General features: G+C 37.5%; 1 long non-coding RNA gene across 13 annotated transcripts in view; it reads left to right on the top strand.

Annotated features, from left to right (window-relative positions):
* Positions 1-19,896, top strand: part of LOC103875997 — a 101,437-nt gene that overhangs the window by 11,517 nt on the left and 70,024 nt on the right. For 4 of the 13 annotated variants that reach the window (XR_635025.4, XR_004176168.1, XR_002515794.2 and 1 more), the window contains 4 exons: positions 8,706-8,763; positions 17,763-17,908; positions 18,495-18,603; positions 19,215-19,327. This is a non-coding gene — a long non-coding RNA (uncharacterized LOC103875997). Of the gene's footprint in view, positions 1-8,705; positions 8,764-17,762; positions 17,909-18,420; positions 18,604-19,198; positions 19,328-19,896 lie in introns of all 13 variants that reach the window. The other 9 variants (XR_002515795.2, XR_004176169.1, XR_004176167.1 and 6 more) reach the window with 6 other exon arrangements.

Below are 19,896 nucleotides of genomic sequence, written 5' to 3' on the forward strand. Positions count from 1 at the left end.
AGTTACCTGTGTGTTGAAAAGCAAAGGCCTAATAATGACTTAATTATTCTCTTCTTTTCTCTAGTGGAGTTTGTGTTTTGTAGATGTAGAGAAAAGAGCCTTGACTATTTCTGGCTTCTCTGCCCAGGGAAGGGAAGAATTGGCTTAAAAAGTACACATTCCTAGCAGATATTTCTTATTGACAGTGTACGGTATTCTGTGAGCTGTGGAAGACAGATGCCCTTTTATTGGGGGCAGGGAGAGGATGTAGCAAAGGACCAATTTTCCTGGAGATCCTATTATGTGAAGGGATTTATACTAGACACATCATGGAGAAAATCAGAAAGAAGGCTGCTTAATGAGACCCACTCCTGGATGCAGCCACTCTCAATTCTCAGTGTCTTTGGGAAGCAAGTTTCGCCATCCACTTGTCTAAACAGATAATGACAGCAGAGGTGCTACACACCTTCTCCCTGTGACTTGTGAATGCCTTTGGTGCTCCCAAATAAGGAACTCCTCTCACTGCTGTCCGCTCTGAGCTGTATTTCATTTTGATAGCCATTTGCAGGAGACACCTTTGAACTCCATGCAATGTAAAAGATGTGGTCGAGAAATTCTTCGGTGGAATTTCTTCTCCTTTCCACCACCCTCATTTTCCTCTGGCTGATTTAGAGCTTGAAGTTTAGGTACTTCAGAGACAGTATATCTGACCCACCTTAAAAAATACACATTAAGACTCACACAATTTGAAGAAAAAAGAAGCCAAAAAACAAAACAAACCAAAAAAAAAAACCTTGAGAAGGCCAAAGGATTATAATATTGAGAAAATATGGTATATGGTTAAATTTAGAAATCAGAAGAGTTGAAAGAAAATATGTGGAAAAAATTGTTTTTATTGAATTGCAGATTCAGCTATTCCCAGTTTCACTTTCACTTGCTGGATCATAATGATCATAATGTCCAATGTCTTCTTCCAATTTAATTTTAGTGTCGTCCCTCTAAAGTAAATATGCTTGAGAGTAGGCATACTTACTGTTAGGAGATGGTACACCTCTTTGGTTCATCTCCAGTGTACTCATTCATAATAATGTAACTTTGGCATAAATTGCTCATTGCCTTCTGTCTTTTCCCCAATGATGTAGCCAACGTATTTTGAGTAATGTTGCTTCCGAAAACAAATACATCTCCTTAGCTTTCATCTTGAAATATTTAAACTTGAAATCTGAATTGCAGCGCTGCATCAGTCAATGTCCAGCAGCACAAAGTTATTTTCTTGCACCTCTGGTGAATTCATATCTTGTCAGTAATCAGTGAGTTTCTACTTCTTAGGTGCATGTTTATTTTTCTAGGCTATATTGATCAGTCGTGGTTTCAGCCGTTTTTACCTTGGAGTTTGTACCCTGTGATTTGAGGGCCTTGGAAGGCTTTTGAAGGTCGAATATTCTAATATCTGAGTGTACACTTTCAAGAGAAGGTAATTGGAATATAGGCATCTATGTCTGATGGTATTTGGAAGATCTCAGCTGATGTCGTCTTTTCTTTTTCACTTTGGGACCATAAGAGAAGCAGCAACCTTTGTGGAAGAGTACAGCCTTTGGAGTCAAACCAAATTAGATTAAAATTCCAGACCTACTACGACCTTGGACCAATTGCTTAGTATCTTTGAAACACAGTTTCTTCCTCTGTAAAATAAGGATTATAATACCCACCTTAGTAATTTTTTTAACCATTTCCCACATGTCAGGCATCATTTTCACATGGACTAAAGGCAAGCATTATGATCCTTCACACTTTACAAGTTACTATACAGAGGTTTAGAGAGGTTAAAAAAACACCCAAGAACACACACAGTTGTTAAGTAGTGGGTCCTCTTGTTGATTCTCTTATTTCAGTAGAATTTGTTTTTAGAAAAGGACGCGCAGGGTCCAAAAATATATACTTAATAAATATAGTTTCCCCCATGTGATTTAGTTTAAGCCCTTGGGTATATATTAGAGATATACTAAAGTATTAATACTGCAGTGTTAAAGCTGTAATTTCTATTTCACCCATGTTGCTGCATCACATGCTGATGCTGTTTGAGAGTGTGCTTTTAAGTGGCTGTGGAGGACTATATGCTATGAGAGCTGCTTTATGCTTTTCTTTTTGAAGATGTTGATGGTGCTCTCATCTTGATGAGCACAACTCCTTTTCAGTAAAGATTCTGGATAAATGTCTGTTGCATGGAATTGAATGCTAGTCTACAAGGCAATTTTTATACCTTAGATGAAGAGTGGATGCCATTTGCAGAAGAACTTGACATTCTCAGGGAGTCATTTTATAGCCTAAAAGAATTTTATATTTGTGATTGTATGACTCTTGATAAAGAATAAAAAAAAGAATGATTTACTTGGAATTTAAAACTTTCATTCCACTGTGGCTTCATCTGCTGCCCATTTGCAGGACACTGATAACTTCAACTTCTTCTCCTGCTTCATCTGCAGGCTCTTGAAGTCTGTGGGATGTCCAAGTGTGTATAGAAACTCGGAAATAGCACAGTCCCTCTGGTTAAGAATAACACGTCAGTTTTCTTTTCTTGCTTTTGTGTGCTCTCTGGAGCTCACCCATGCATGATGTTCCAGTGGACTTCAAAGGCAAGTCTATGGTTGGATTAGCTCCACAGGACAGAGAGCAAGGTAAGAAATAGGCTTAGTGCTATCAAGGCCCCCTGGGGAACTGATAGAGCCAAGCTATGTGGTTTCCAAAATGATTTGTTCATTCATGTCCTCATGGAAGAATAGGCAAATTTGCGTAATACTTTCTATTTTATTATCACCATTAAAATTTCTGCATTTTCAAAATGGTATCTGGATAGTACTCCAAAAGGCTGATTTATAGTTATACAATACCTGCACTTGAGGAGTTGAAGATCTAAAAAAAAGAGATATAGATATAATACATTTGGAATTAGAAAATACTACTAAAGTCATAACGACATAAAATATTCAAATCATAGGGTAATTTGGGGTATTAAAAAAGGAATGGAGGAAAGAATGGTGTGTACTTCAGAAATTGCAACTAAGGGATATTTGCTTTCCAGAAGTTGCCAGCAAAGATGGGCTTCTTATGGAATTCTAGAGCCAGGCATTACTGAGGGAAGGAAGGTGGAAGATTAAGTGATTTAGAGACTCAGAACACACTTCAGGGGAAGGTTTAGAAATAAAATAGGAATGGTTAGATGATGAGGGTATGGAGGTGACTTGACTGAGAATAACATGGCAGACTAAGGAGGGTTAAGAGACATAGTGGATGGGGCGGAGTCAGGTGCCCACATGCGCTTCGAAGTTAGGAAAGCCAACAATATCAAGTATCAATGTGGAAACCTAAGGAGGAAGTAGATGTGGTGAGGTCCATGGATAAGCAGTGGAAGCAACCCTAGCAGTCCTGCTGAGTATTGATGATAGTCTTTTTTATGAAGTCTTGAAGCCATGGAAAGGCAGATGAAGAATCTTAATTTTCAGAAATCAAAAGACCAGATAGGAAAGGCCACAATAATCCAGGTGAGAGTGCAACAGATCCAGGACTGAGACCATAGCTACAACGTGAAAACCAAAAAGGAGGATAAATTTAATAGTTGTAAAAGATTATATAAAACAAAATAACAACATCAGCACAATTTAACACTATAGGAGAGGAGGATTCAGAAACATTAAAGGATAGAAAAAATTAAAAACAACTGGTTATAGGTTTTGCTTCTCTGATAGAAAAGCTACTCATAGAGCAGGACTGAGTAAGAATATGTAGGATCCCAGCAAACCTTTAAGGGACCAAACATACTTATTGCATGGTTTTTCTTCTGTCTCTGGAATGAAGAAGAGGAAGGATAAGGTTATTTCTTTGCACTGTTATTTATTCCATTTTATCTTCAGGATCACAAGTATGTGTTGCTTAAATTTATATAAAGCTAAAAGCACTTTTTAATTGTATAGTTCCCCTCTGCCAGTTCTTTGAGGTCATTTTATTCAGCATTGTCTAGGGAGACACTGCAAGGAGAAATTGCAATCTGTGTGGTAAAGAAATCCATAGACTTGGTATGACTGACTGTCAGATTGAATCTCAGCTGTGGTTATATACTTCTAGTGAATAGAGCAGAAACAGAAATGAATTATTTGTATCCAGAAATTGTCTTTCTGACTTTGCTTTTGGAGACAGTGGCATATGTACTAAGGCTGGAACAATTCTGCTTTGATTTGTCATCAAACACTTGGTATTGGACTTTGAAAGGGAAGGAAAATATTGTGTAATTCAAATGAGCTTTTCATTTGAAAACGAAAAGGCTCTTTGTATAGCTAGTGTTCCTAATTATTATCAGTAGATATTTCTTTGCTAAGATGTACACCATAATTTTATGACCTGAGAACTACTCAATATTTGCTTCAGTATCTATAAATCGTATTTTGATTTAATTTCCTACATTGTAGAAAGTATAACTAAATTATCTGTAGTCTTCTCTTAACTGGAAATTCTGGTAGAAGAAACCATGAAGTGGAAGCATCTCATTTTATTGTCGTAAGGAAGGCTGAACTCGGAAAAAGGAGTTGTTTAAGGTCACACAGCTAGGTAGTGACAGAGCCAGGAAAGTCTCAAAGCTATTTATACCCAGATGAACCTCCTGTAACTATGATGTACTGTCCCTTCTCCTTTTTTTTTTTTTTCTGAGAAAAGGTCTCACTCTGTTGCCCAGCCTGGAGTGCAGTGGCACAGTCATAGCCCACTGCAGCCTCAAACTCTTGGGCTCAAGCAGTCTTCCCACCTCAGCCTCCCAAATAGCTAGGACTACAGGCACGCGTACCACTGTACCTGCCTAATTCTTTTATTTTTATTTTTTGTAGAGATGAGGCTCTCTGTATGTTGCCCAGGCTATTCTACAACTACTGGCCTCGAATGATCCTCCTGCCTTGGCCTCCCAAAGTGCTGAGATTATAGGCATGAGCCACAGTGTCCAGCCTTTTCTTTGTTTTACAATTTCCAGCATCTGGCTTCTGCTCCTGCCTCACTACTGATGAACCAGTAATTCCTGAATTGCTAAATCCAATGGGCTTTATAATTCTTTCCTAGATCTCTCTGTGCATTTGACCCCATTGATACCTCCCTCCCTCTGAAAGTTGTCCATTCCCCTGGCTTCCACCGTACCATACCCTCTGGGTGGTCCTCTAATTATGCCTTTTCGCCTCTTTCCTGGACTTCTCTTCTTCCTCTTCCCCTGGGTTCATCCTCAGCCTGTTGCTCTTGCCCTGTACACTTTCCCTCAGTACTCTCATCCACCGTCATGGTTTGCAGCTACTCAGACATTTTATTTGTAGCCCAGTCTTTTGTCTGCAGTTCAGACTCAAATATCCAACTGTTTGCCATATCCAACACGCACCCTCCAACCTAACATGTGCAAACTAACCTCATCATCATCCTCCTTAGCCCGGTTCCCCATTCTATGCTCTCTGTCTCATTTTGTGGCACCACTGTCCACTCATTCATCCAAACTAGAAACTTAAGACTCACTTTTGGCTCTTTTTTGCCCACTTTTGTTTTCCATATCAAACCCGGTACCAGGAACTGCTAATTTTTCTTTCTTTTCTTTTTTTTTCTTTTTTCTTTTTTTTTTTTTTGAGACAGAGTCTCGCTCTGTCACCCAGGTTGGAGTGCAGTGGCGTGATCTTGGCTCACTGCAAACTCTGCCTCCCGGGTTCACGCCATTCTCCTGCCTCAGCCTCCTGAGTAGCTGGAACTACAGGCGCCCACCACCACGCCTGCTAATTTTTTCTGTTTTTAATAGAGACGGGGTTTCACCATGTTAGCCAGGATGGTTTCGATCTCCTGACCTCGTGGTCTGCCCCGCTCAGCCTCCCAAAGTGCTGGGATTAGGGAACTGCTAATTTTTCATGCTAAATATTTTGTGAATCCATCTGCAAGGCTCACAATCACTACCAATGTTGTAGTTGAGAACTACTGCTACTTCTGATGTTTCATCTCTTGCTTGGACATCTGCACCATACAAATGACCTTTCTTCCATTAGCCTTGTCACCATGCAATCCACCTAACATACAACCCAAAGCAGACCTGCTGTGTGCAAGCTTAAAACCCTCTAGTGTTTCCCTACTCTGCCAGATAAAGTACAAAATATTCCTAAGCTAAATTCTAGCCTTAAATCTGCTCCTTCCTCCCTCTTTCTAGTCTTATCTCTAACAATTTCCTGTCTTGCACTTTGCTTTCCAGCTACATGCAACAGCTTGGAACTCTACACATGAACCATATTATTTCTTTGCACATACTGTCTACTTTGCCTCTAAGTCTCTTCTCACTCTTCTTTCCTGGCCCACTCCTACTTTTTCTTCAGTCAACACAAGTGTATCACCTCCTCCAAGAACCTTTCCCTTATGTGTCCTGTCCCCACCCCCATCCAGCTAACCTTAGCCTCATCAATACCCCGTACATAATCCAGTCATTATATTGATTATATCAGTATCCAGTTTGTGTTAACCTGAGCTATTCAGTCCATTGATAGCTGTTAGCAACTTATTTTCTTCAACTAAATTCAGACTTCCTTGAATAAGAATTTGGCGCAGAACTGGAATGATCTTTGTCTGTTCCACTGCTGATAATTGAGTCGTGAAGCTGTTCATGTAAGGATGCATTTATATATTTTTTTAACTTTTAATTTTTTTCTTTCGTTTCTTCTGAGGAAGAGCAAATGAGTCACAGATACAAGTATCTTTTATCTTTTCTTATGATATCCATACTTTATGTATATTTTACTCCAAAAAGAGGCTAAAATTAAAGAAGATGAAGTTATTGGCTTGCCTGGAGCATCATAGTGTCAAAGTGTCACAAGAATCTGTTTTCTGTTTCCAGAACAATCCTCTTACTATTTTATTACCTTCTTTCTCTGTGATTTTTTAAACATTTAAAGGTCTATTTTATGTTAGCTTTATTCAGTCACATACTAAGAACACGGATTTCCCAGGGTGGCCAGTTACCATGCCAAAGAAAGTCTTTTAAAAGCTTTATTTATCCACATTTCAGATATATTTTTTTTCATATCGAGAAATAGCATGCTGAGCTTTGCTGTCCCCAAAAATACTACACATGCTATTTTCTCAGGAAGAAGAGTGAGATTTATTTTTTGTTAATGAAATGCCAAACAAGCCTGGCTGATGTGCCAGGCAGAATTAAATTGGAGCGTCTTTGGCAGTAGTCTTCATTGTTCCATCCGTGCAAGTGTTTTATGAAAATTTAGCTGAAACATTTTTAAAAAATGTTTTGGCCAGATTCTTTTTAGAATAAAGTTGGGACATTCAGAAATTTGGGCAGTACTCATGATATTATAAATATTTCCAAGACTGACTAAATAAGCCCCATTGTGATCTTACTCATTTGATTCAGGCTGTTCTTTCCACATCCATCTCAAAATTTCAGCCCTTGGCCAACACGAACATGAATGTAGTGGCAAAGTTCAGATTTACAAACATTGTAAAGTCATTCTATTTTTAATTTAAATTCCCTCAACCTGTGTTTTACAACACTGTTTATTCACTGTCTCTTTTTGTTCCTCCTAATATCAGAGAAGGAACAAACATACATGCCTTAAGGAATCCCTTTGGAAACCGAAGTTTCCCAAAAGCACACACCAAAATGGAAAAGAGACAAAAAGTACATTCCAGGTTTTAAGTACATTGTCCAGTTTTTATTAACATCTTGGGGATTGGCAAACTTTTACTTAGCTAGTTTAGTGAGTATTTTAGTTTTTGTGGAGAATATGAGGTCTATTATGAATACTCATCTTTTCTGTGGTAGCTGAAAAGCAGTCAGAGACAATACCTAAAGAGAAGAGTGTGACTGTGTTCCAATAAACTTTATTGATACAAACAGGCAGCAGCCTGGGTTAGGCCACTGGTCATGGTTTGCCAGCCCTCCATGTAGCTTCCCATTACTCCTCATTACTTCCATTAGTAACTTTTTTTTGTTTTGATTTTTGACATCATGGAAATAAATGTTTATGCTTTACTTCCATCACAAGTAAAATTGTAGGTTATATCAAAGACAAATGCAGGAATTTCTCAAAGATTAGAAAAAATTGATACTCTTTAAGATTTTTTCCCACATTTTTATTTATTTGTTTATGGGGGTGGTTAGTGCAGAGGAACCCAGAGGCCCCTCATGCCAAGCACCACCCAAGATTTTTTCTATTTTTGAAGTTCCTGCTTACACAACTGTAAGTTTCTTGAGGGGAGCAAATAGATGAGAATTTGTCTTATACTCTCACTATGACCAGGTGCATGGCTCATGGGACAGTCATATTTTCAAATGAATGAATGAATGACTAGGGCACTGTATGTTATTGTCAGTTTGATAATATTGTAGACAAAATATGAGACTTGAATTTTTAGTTTCTTGGCCCTTTGTGCTCTGTTATTTCAAAGCTTCCCATATTAGTTGCACAGATAAAGGGCTAAAGAACCACGCGGTTGATAATGGTGAAGGTGGGATGTGCTTTCACCTAAGCCCGTGTTCCGAAACAGCTACTTATGGAGGTTTTTGTGTAAGCATGTATAGATAGGTTTTTAAAAAGTAGGGTACAATTTTTATTTCTAGTGCTTTAAATCTGTTCAGTTAAAAACACGAAGGAACATTCTTTTTGTGGTGAATGTGGGCTGAGAGCAAGATGGATTTACTAGTATTTTCTATTCCTTAGATTTGAGGTTAACATGAGCATAATGTCCTGGATGAAGCTTTGGAAGTACTTGTGAAGGGTAAGTGGCCGTAAGCCAGAAAAGATGCTATGTCCTTCAATTAAAAAAGGTTTATTTTGCAGAACAATGTGACCAACAGAAATTGGTAGACTCGATGATTAAAAAAAGCTTGTAATTACACTCAGTGTTCTCTATGTGGAGGTGCTATGACGTATATCTCCTTCGTTTCTTTAAAAAATAATTGTAAAAATAATAGCTATATTGAAATTTAAATAGTGAAAAGGAACTGTACCTCCGCCCTCCCCAATTCTACTTCTTTTCCCAGAAGAACTATTAATTGATTTTTGTCATTTTACACTTTTTTCTTTAAGTACACTTGTCTTTGTGTGTATGTAAAGCCCAAGTGGGACGATATTATACTTAACGTTCTACAAGTTGCTTTTTGACCTAATATATGTAATGTATCATTCCATGCTAGCCAATGTAAACCTCCTTCATTCTCTTTATTACTGTACTGCCCTTTATATAACTATTTTATACATTCCTTTCTTTCTTCTTTAAGCACTATGGATTGTGCTTTGCTTATACGCTAAAGATACTTGTATTAGTTAATTAAGGAGATGGAAATAGCTCTTCTTGTGGTGGGGAAATGAATATCTACCTTTATTAATCTAGTTCTACTTTTAAGTGATTTATGAATGATTGTCGATGGCGTTGTAGAGTTTTATAGCCCTCTGCCAAATATGTCCTCAGTTCTTACAGTGATATATTTTTGTGTGAATGGGTGTGTCTATAGCAATACAACCATAAGAGCTATGCCTGCACATGCACGCTCACTCACATATGCAGATTTATTTATTTCAAGTAGACAGTTCCGATGGCCAAGCTCAGAACCGGAGATCATTCTGACATGTATCTGCCTTTTGTGACAATGACATCCTAACAGATATAGTGTGCAGATGCTGAGCTTTTAGAATATTCTACCATTCTACAATAATTGCTACATGCTTTTAGCCATATTAACAAGAGCATCTTTAGCTTCCTATGTGCCGAAACCTTTTTACTATTCAGAGACAGCTATTTTTAAAATTTCAGAATTTGCTTGCAGCCTTTTTCTCTGCAAGATCTTCCCATCTATTTCAACTGTGTCAAACTACGATAAAAACAGAAGAAAACAAGGATAGACTATACATGTCACTCACATTGGCTGAGACATAAGCTGAGAGAGCAAGAATTGGATGATGAAGGAATAAATGTATCATCATTTGGAAAAGAGCTCTTCTCTTTCAAGCTATATATAACTCTTCCATTGTAAACTGAGTAAGACTATTAATAGCAATAATTATAATAATACCTTAGACTTTTCTAGTGCCATATAATTTACAGAGTCTTCCTTAGCTTTTAATTCCTTTCATCTTTTTGACAGTCTCATCAATTAGTCAGCACAGAGCTTATTATTTCCTCTCTATTTCCCCTTTCTGCAGTTACTTCTTGCTGTTCTTTCCACACCTGGTGGATCAGGGTCAGGCATGTAGAAGGCTTCCAGCCTTGAACACTACCCACAAGGCATTATGTTTGGGCAAAATGCTTGGTGATATGTTAGAATGTGGACATTTGTGCTGAGGTTAACATCCCCTTAGGAGAATACAAATCATCAAAAAGCTCAGATCGGATAACTTAGAATGATTGAAGTCATGCTGCATTTTTGAAATAGAGACCTGTGACTATTAAAAATGGATAGCATGGATTAATTCCAAAGATTTATTCTCAGTTATACCATAGAGTCATTTGCATTCCATCCATTTATCTGGTAAATTAGCCACTGATAATCATAATTATGACCCTTAGGTACAATAAGACAATGAAATACCTCCTGAATTATTAAAAAGTGTTAATTTATGTCTACTCTGTATGCAGTTTTTGAGTATTTTACTGCATTTCCACTCACTGAAAATTGGTTACCTATACATATGATAGATACATAAGAGTAAATTTTACTCACAGTAATATTTCATTAGAAGAAATTCCTATTCCTAGTGTTGAGCAAGTGTGGTTATGTTATATACACATTTCCTCTAGATTTCTGTTTGATATACATGATCTTGACTGACTTGCTTGTTAGCTTTAGGTAATTACTTAAGAAAAATAATGCCAAGCATCTGCCTGATAATTTGTTATGAGCCAACATTGTCACATACATTAATTTATTTATTATATGAGCCCCCAAAGGCATTATTACCAGTATTTTATAAAATAAGCCTCAGGAAGCATAAGTGGTTTGCTCAAAGCTACATAGCTAATAAGTGGCAAAGAGGTGACACAGGTCCATCTGTCCAAGTCAAGAACTTTTTCCATCAAGGTGCAGCCATGTTGGAAACTACCCTCCTAGCATTTACGTCAGGGCGTTTCAGCAAGCCTTGGGCCTCTCCACATGTAGGCCCACCTGGCAGTGTTTCTTTTTAGAGCTTGTCCAAGCAGGTAATATCAGCCAACAAGCCAGAGATCCAGAAAACTTGTAATCCTGATTATCTGTGCAAAGGGATAATGTTTTCCATAATACACTGCATTCCATCAACTTGGAGAGAGGTACACAGAATGCATCCTTTTGTAGAGGCTGCTTTATTTATTCTACAAGCCAGACCATGATAGAGTAGTACTCTTTGTAATAGCCTTTTACCATAGGTAAGAATGGTAAGCTTTGAAAAAAAATACAGGTATAGACATTCTCCATTTACCTTGGATACAAAACAAGTTTTCTGCCTTTGTCTGATAAAAACAACAGGCAGTGCCCACTCTAAAAAGGCAATGTGAAATAAGAGAGAACTCTGAATGGGCTTAATAATCACCTCCTGCTTTTTAAAAAAAATTCTAATCAGAAATCTGTTTTTAAACAAGCTGCCCTAATGTGAATAAGTGACATAGCAAAGTCATTACCTTGACATCCTCCTATGAAAAGCAGCAAAAGAAGGTGGGGGCCATCTTTGAGGAAGAAAGACCTTTCCCATTAATATTAAATAATTATTTGTAAGAAACAAATGATGTCTGAAGGTAGGGCTGATCTAGAGAAATTGGAAACATTAGAGCAGGTTTCAACTTTTTCATGAGATATTACTGATACTGAATGTAAATTTCCAACCAGAATAAAGCTGATAACAAAGCAATACTACATTCATTCATTCTGGAATATTAAAGAGAAATGGCTTCTGTATATATTAACCCACTTATAATTATTTCTGACATGTTGAGTGTACTGGAGACAGACAGAATAGAGGGTGATTGGGAGAAACGAATTTTTAATGGGATGTCAGTCTTCAAAGATTTGAATGAGTCATCCCAGAAATGATCATTCTTTAAGTATGACATTGCCACTTAATAAACGAACAGAGAAAATATTGAAAGGAATTCTGTCAACATTCTGGAACGACTGTAATTTTGCACAATCAAGCAAAATGACAAGATCAAGCTTGATGTCATGCTATATGACTTGTAATTCTGTGAAATTATAAAACTTATAAACAAAAGGGAATGAGAAATGTGTAGCATTGACGTGGGAGCAGCAGGGAGATGAGGAGCCTGAGATTCCAGTTCTGTCCCCTCTGACCTTGCTGATATGCAAATTGTTTCATTATGTAAAAAATAGCAGGGGTGAAACAATCAAGGTTTCCTAAGAAAAGAATTTCCAGTTTCACCACAGAAAAGATAAGTTTTGCATTTGGAACATCTGAGAGCATCTGAAGTGTTGTCTCATTAAAATTTATGATCATCAGAATTAATTCACATTCATTTCTTTAAGAACCAAATCACCTGGGTTGGATTTGTGTGTGGAATCATAAGAAAAGGATAATGAGAAATGACAGCAGGTCTATGGAGTAGCCAACGAGAGACACTGGGTAGATGTGACCTTTTATAAACTTTCCATTTGATATTTGGAGATTATTTGTTAGACTTCATATATGATATGAAATAAGGAGTATCCTTTCTAAAACTTAAAAGATCTAAATGTCTTTAAAAGAGACCTAAACATGCAACAAAAAGAAAAATGAAACTGCCACAGAAAATAATAATTTTGTAGTTTGTTCAGAAAATCTGAAAAACACATTTGATGGACCTCGAGCAGCTGGGGTGGAGGGAGTGGGGCATTGAGTAGCAGCAGAAACAGCTGCAGCTAATAATGTTTGTTGAAGATACTGGAGATAACGCTGTGACTGACACTGTGCTTAACATAGAAAGTCTGAACATCATATAACTTCCCCACATAGTTACTGCAACAGTCCATTCCCTTTGCTAGGGAAGCCTCATCCTCTCCAGTGAAACCAGGTTACCTTGTTTAGCTCCTCACAGTCTTTGTTCTTCACATCCCCCTGGTTGTCTGTGCCAATAATTCATGGTTGAGGTTGCTGACATCTCTTGCCAGTAGAAGTCATGTGTGTCTTTCCCTGTGTTTCCATTTTCCTTCTAATCAGTTAATTGCTGTGAAGAATTTATTTCTTCTCTAACACTTCAGCTGTCTCCTTTTACCCCCACTGGTTCTAATTCTAAAACTGCTGCTCACTCTGTGAGACTTTCGGCAGAAGGCTGTCTCTGGGACATGCCGTCCCCATCTAGAGACCTGGAGACTGATGATTGCTGAGATCCCATTTCAGAATGAGAGTTTTCTGGCCAGGTGCAGTGGCTCACACCTGTAATCCAGCACTTTGGGAGGCTGAAGCGGGTGCATCACCTGAGGTCAGGAGTTTGAGATCAGCCTGGCTAACATGGTGAAACACCATCTCTATTAAAAATAAAAAAATTAGCTGGTGGTGCATGCCTGTGATCCCAGCTACTCAGAAGACTGAAGCAGGAGAATCGCTTGAACCTGGGAGGCAGAGGTTGCAGCGAGGAACCTAGGTGGGGCAGTTAGGATTCACATTGAGACACATTGATTGTGCCTTGTTTTCAGTCTACTCTCTTTGTCCCTGATGAGGCTACACACCAACCCCTTTATTCAAAACTTTAATTCTTGATCAAGCCACTATCTATATACATCAAAACTTTCTTTCTTTGAGGATTGCCAAAGAATATCTGGTCTTTGAGGTACTGGGAAACGAGGCAAAGGTGTCTCTCTTCACTGCTAGCTCCTTGGGGACCAGCAAACGGCTTTCAAGTTCCATGGTGGCCAAACTGGAAAAAGGCAGTTCAGTGCATCCTGGGAATATCCAGGCGAAAGTGTGAGATTTACCTAGAATAGCTTCTGGGCCTCTGGGGTTTTCACACTGTCTCTGGTGAAGGTGTCCATTTTAGAACTGAAGCAAAAAGGTTTCAATCCATTCCATTTTCTTTGTATAGCATTTACCCAATACCTCCATGCAAGTGGGCACTCAGTAATTAATTTTCTCCTAGTCCTTGCATTACACTTTCTTTGGGATGGAAATTTCTATTTTATGCTCCAGAGTAGCCATGTCTAACTCATCCATGTCTAACTGACCTCAAAGAGTTGGGACTTAAACATCAGCCTAAGCACTCAGATTATCGAGAAGTGTGCATAGAAAATGGACAAACTGAAGATATGGACAATTCTACTGATGTTTAGTTGCACAATTGTTAAAATTGCATCACTGCCATCAAGGTCAATTTGACTTAAGTAACTCTACTTAGAAATATGAATTATGATATAAAAACAATTAAGCAAGCAATACTTTTATGTTATTTAAAACCTTGCTGTATAGGAAAAGCTACTTTTAGGCCAGCCACAATGGCTCACACCTATAATTCCAGCGCTTTGGGAAGCTGAGGTGGGAAGATCGCTTGATCTCAGGAGTTTGAGAGCAGCCTGGGCAACATAGCGAGACCTCATCTCTACTAAAAATACAAAAAATTAGCCAGGCGTGGTGGCATGCATCTGTAGTCCCAGCTACTTAGGAGGCTGAGGCAGGAGGACCCCTTGAGCCCAGGAGGTTAAGGCTGCAGTGAGCTGTGATCATGCCACTGTACTCCAGCCTGGATGACATAGAGAGGCCTGTCTCAAGAAAAAAAGACTACTTTTAGTTTGTTAGGTGATAACATTGTAAACTCCAATGACTTTTTAGGTGGTCTGTCACAATCTGTAATTTGTCTATGTTCTTGAAAATAGGGGGAATAAAATTATTTGTGAAAATATGTCTCAGTGAATTTTTAAAGCCAAATTGTCTCTGTGATGAAAGGATTTCCTGTGAGAACAACCAATTTTTCTTAAATCTGTGTTAATACTTTCACACTACAATGTCAAATTTTAATTTTTAACGCTTAGTTGCAACTGAAGGCTAGTCTATATAAACCAACTATAATAATAACAATAGCTCATATTTATCAAATGCTTGCTATGTGTCATGCACTGGGGTAAGCATTTTATATGGATTAATTTATTTAATCTTCACAATACTAAACTGTAGTACTATTTTCATTCCCATTTTAGATAATGGAACTAAGTCATAGAGAAATAAAACAACTTATCTAACCTGGAATAAGTAGCATCAGGATTTGACCTCAGTAGGCCTGATCCCATGAGGTTACATTTAGGTACAAGCTCTACTCTTAGACCCAATTTAATCATTTTTATTCTTACAGTTCCTTTCTTATGTGACATTTTTCACATTTACAAACATCTTAAAATGTAAGTGTTGAAAGGTGTAAAGGAAATCCTGAATGAGATTTAGAAGAATGAATGAGTGAGAAATAGAAGAATGAGCCTGTCGGACGGACAGAGTAGTTTACAGAGTAAAGTCCTAGTTCCAGGCATGTTAATTCCACTCATATAGGAAGGAAAGAGCCAATGTAAAAACACCACCTTTTAATTTAAATCTGTATGCATAATGATATGCCAGTTTCATCACTGTGGCTAGGCCAAGCACGGCACCATCTAAGAAAGTACAGACACTGGAGCCAGACTGCGCAGATTCAAATCCATCTCTACCATTTACTATGTGATCCAGGGCAAGTTACTTGCTGTCTCTGTAATCCTGTTTCCTCATCCATTAAATTGGGCTAACAGCATCTGTCTTACAGGGTTGTTGGGGGATTAAATGAGTTTCTATACACAAAGCATTTAGGACAGTACCTGGGCCATAGTCAAGTACCATAAGGATGTTTGCTATTTCATTATCATTACCAGCACCAGCACCAGCACCAGCACTAGCACCACCACCACCACCACCACCACTACCATCATCATTATCATCAATATGTGACTAAAACATGTTTGGCAGCAATTATATTTATATTTATATTTAGACATTATCAGGGCTTTCATATAGAAAAAGAAGATATAAAATTCAACTGATCCTAGATGAACTTTGCTAAACAAGGCAATTAGAGCAACTAGATTTCTTTTATTTTATAATCTGAGTGACACTTTAAAAAATTGATCAGCCAGATGTTGTCATGACTTCATCTGAAGTTGGAAGTTTGCACCCAGCAAAAGGGGATTTGATGTATAAATTGCATGACTATCAAACTGAAACAGAGTGACTGAACACTTATCTTGAAAATCTGAAGTTGGGATTGGCAAAAAAAGAAAAGTAATGAGCTACTCCCATTTGCAAAGTCCAAGTGATTATGGAAAATGGGTTTGCATTTGGCCTAATTAATTTATTTTGGGGTGATATTGATAGAAGTAAGTGTACCTCGTGGATAACAGTTCTGATAGATTCCCACACAGTTAAACCTTTGCTTCTGCTTTCTTCAATGAATCGAAATGCATGCACTCTGAAGCCCTCTGACAGCATTCACAGGGGTGAAACAGGCTTTATTCCTCCAATGCAATTTAGTCCAACTCTGCAGCTCACCTGTGGGGAAGGCTGGCAAAATTCCAAAGGTGATTAGTGTCGTTTCTATTATTTCACAGGGTGGAGTGTGTTTGGATGGATGGAAGGGAAAGCCTATAATTTCATGGCTGTTAGTAGAACATTTCTGCTACACCACTTTTTATCTAAAACGTTCAAGATGAGTCAAGGGCACGGTATTGTCACCAGAATCAAATGCACCCATAGATGTTACTAAATCTTAACTGATCAAGTCATAAAAATGTAAATGTTTCCTCCAAAACGTTGATTACCTTTTAACTCATTTGTGTGTGTGTGTGTGTGTGTGTGATCAAAATCATCTTTTTAATTATTTAAACTCTGTGGATTTCTCTGTTAATATAAGATTAGCATTGCGAGCTTAACCTGGATCAGTTAGGAAAAGGTATTGAAATTGCATTTTAAAATTGTGCCACCACTGTCTTGTTTAGGAAGAATGACTTGGGTAAAACCAAATGTTGAGTTATCAAGTATTTTGGTACCCATATTCATCATCTGCTGTAAGTGTAAGCATCTTCTCATTCTTATAGATTCTTTGAATTACATTCTAAACGACTACCATGTCAATAGATTAGAACAACAATCATGTCATGCTTTTTTGTTGTCATGGGTCATTTTCATCAAATGTTCAGTAATTTCATTGCACTGTGTAATTAGGTGAAGAAACTCCACCCGAGTGTCCATGGGTCAGCTATGTGGACTCTAGCTGCCAAAGGCGCTTCTCCTTCTGAACAGAGCGCTTTGCTCAGCCAGTGTAGACATGGCCTGATAAACAATGGAACTTCTCCCTTGCGAACTGGAGTTTGGATTGATCTAATTCTTTAACTCAAAAATGTACACAGGTTTGATGTGTGGTTAAAATGCCTGCCTTTTAGTGAAACGAGAGCTTAAATTGACAGTACTGTGAAGAATTCTGTAATTTATAATGAACTCGAAAGGCAGTAGCATTCACTGTTGCAAAAGCTAATCAAGGGACTATCAAATCAAAGTTTTCACATGAGTTTAAATATCTGTGGCAGGGAGGTTGTTCATGCAGATTTTTATCTGTCAGGTCTTAACACTAAACCTGCCAGAGTGCAACATGGTCCTGTCACTTTTAACCAAGATGTCACATATATTGTGGGAAACACACTGCTCTGCATTTTTTCTAGGATTTTACTGGGAAAAGCAAATGTAAAATAAAGTTTTTTGTTGTTGTTGTTTGCTTTTTTTTTTTTTTTTAAACACCACATTTTTATTTTGCAGATTCTCAGGATGATGGAGTGAGTGATGGAATAGGTTGCCAACTGTAGTTACTCCACTCAGCGCAGAATGGCTGCGGGGAAATATAATCAGACATGCCCAAAGAAGTCTGCTTAGGGTGAAACAAATACCTTTGAGGTTTAAATCAGGTGTGTAAAGAATATTGCAAACAAGATTTGTTTTTTTTGTTTTGTTTTGTTTTGTTTTTTTGCATTTGTGTTTGTCAAGAAAAGTAGAAAGGCTGATGCTTCTTGCCTGTTTTTCCAACTCTTTTAATGCTACAAAATACACCCCAAATTTAACCCATTTTCTCTCCTAGGATTTGATATACTCTATTTACTCCCTTGAAGGTCCTCTATCTCATCAAAACTTTAGATTTTAAAAGCATGACTGTAGATTTTTATATTCAAAAAGATTTTGATTTTGGAGATATTTTAAAATTGGGAATTGAACTCAGATAGGCTTTACCATTTGTCTATTTCCTTAGAAGAATAAATACTATTTACAGTATAGGAGTTAGCTGCCAGAAACCTAAGAAAGTTATGTTCAAATTATTTTTACAAATAGATGTTCACATCACCTTTAAACAGTTGTTAAATGGCTCAGAAAAATCAAGCAAAGTTAACATTTTTAAAAAAATACAAACCACATTTCTTTACAGGATGAGGTTGTGCTTAATAACCTGTGCTTAATTCATTAAGAAACTACACGATTTTTGTTGCTATATTTTGTTAGAAAGGAAGGAGAGACTGTTTCTACAGGTGTCATAGAAAAATCAATACTGAGCCAAGGATTATTGGATCCCATAGAACCATGGAGGCGTGGCAGTGAAATTCTCCCAAAGGTGAGTAGGGGCATTGATTTCCCTTCCATGCCTGCAGAAATATGACACAATGAACAGAGGCTAAATTTGGACAGGAAATAAGTCTGATTTGAAACTGTACTATAAAAAAAATAGTGATACCTTTTTTTCAAACAAATAAATGAGAAAATGTAAGTAGAATTTCAACATATGCATTTTTCTTATTTATTTTCTTAGATTCTTTTCTTTATCCTCTTGAGTACTTTTGAAAAATAAACCCCCAAAACTGGACTCCTTCACTGATATTTTATCTGTAATTCAGATCCTATGATTTCCACGTGGAATACTTGCATTATACGATATAAAAGAGTCTCTCTCAAACCTATAACCAAGAATGCAGCAACCCGTCAGTTTCTAAAAAAAAAACATATTATCTACATAATCGCAATCACACTTACAGATATGAGCCCATCACTAACCTTCCTTATTTAAGCTATGTATTTTTCTAGCTAATTTGTGCTATAATTTTTAGACACAAACTTGCTTGTTTACATATTTTACAGTTTCTTCTTTGTTTAGATTTCTTAAAGCTAAAAAACTATACATAACATATTGGTTGTTTGACTGCATTGCTTAGCATTCCATCCGTGCAGGCAGACGGTGTTCCTAGGTTTGGAAATATAAATCCCATGGGAAGTCAGCTGAAGAACATTTTATGCATCACTTATCCTGTTACGAGCCCTGTGCTGTTCTGTCTCTCTATAAGGTAAGAGATTTATTGTGAGTTGGCTTCCAGAAGTAGAAAATGTTGTATGCTAATGGATGTTGCTTCAAAGTGGCTTCTGGAGCTCATATAGAAATTGTTTTATAAGCAAAAGAATAATTGGAACAATTCAAGTTACACACACACGCATGTTCATCTGTCCCCAGGTAGCATTTGGTTGTTCTATCCTGGGATCCACATTCTATAATATTATCTTTCTCATGTGAAGTGAGATGGTAAATTGTTCATTTTTATAATGAATTTGAGCAGAGTAGAAGATTAAGGAAAATAATTTAGGCCTCAAAGTAGAAAATTGAAAAATTACCATCTTGCTTTGTCTGGGATAGATATACTTTGAGTTTTAGTAATCTGTGGGATCAAAAATGGATTATAAGAAAATTAAGCCAGGTGCAGTGACTCACACCTGTAATCCCAGCTACTTGGGAGGCTGAGGCTGGAGGACCCCTTGAGCCCAGGAGTTTGAGGCTGCAGTGAGCTATGATTGTGCCACTATACTCCAGCCTGGGTAGCAGAGACCACATCGCTATAAATAAAATAACATTAAAAGATAG

This window comes from Papio anubis, chromosome 9 (genome assembly GCF_008728515.1).
Source record: "Papio anubis isolate 15944 chromosome 9, Panubis1.0, whole genome shotgun sequence".
Taxonomy (NCBI): domain Eukaryota; kingdom Metazoa; phylum Chordata; class Mammalia; order Primates; family Cercopithecidae; genus Papio; species Papio anubis.